This window comes from Sinocyclocheilus anshuiensis, unplaced genomic scaffold (genome assembly GCF_001515605.1).
Source record: "Sinocyclocheilus anshuiensis isolate Anshui unplaced genomic scaffold, SAMN03320099.WGS_v1.1 scaffold493, whole genome shotgun sequence".
Taxonomy (NCBI): Eukaryota; Metazoa; Chordata; class Actinopteri; order Cypriniformes; family Cyprinidae; genus Sinocyclocheilus; species Sinocyclocheilus anshuiensis.
The window spans coordinates 349,402-349,718 of NW_015537963.1; positions in this window are offsets into that span (position 1 = coordinate 349,402).

Below are 317 nucleotides of genomic sequence, written 5' to 3' on the forward strand. Positions count from 1 at the left end.
TAGAGTGTTTTAAAATAATATTTTAAAAGAAGTCTCTTATGATCAAAAATATGAAATATTCTGACAATTTATGATAAATGACTTCTAAATATATTTCATATATTCTAGGGTGACCTCCCGCAAACATTCTAATATTGAATATAATTTTCGCGCATCAGGGATGCGTAGTATTAAATCACTTTGGATGCAGCTCGTATTTGATGCAGGGTTGCCAAATCCACATTTTTGCACGGAATTGGGCTGATTTTAAACTGTTGATTTTCTCCCGTGGGTTAAAGGTTTGAAATATTGCATAAATTACATTTGACTGAAATGCT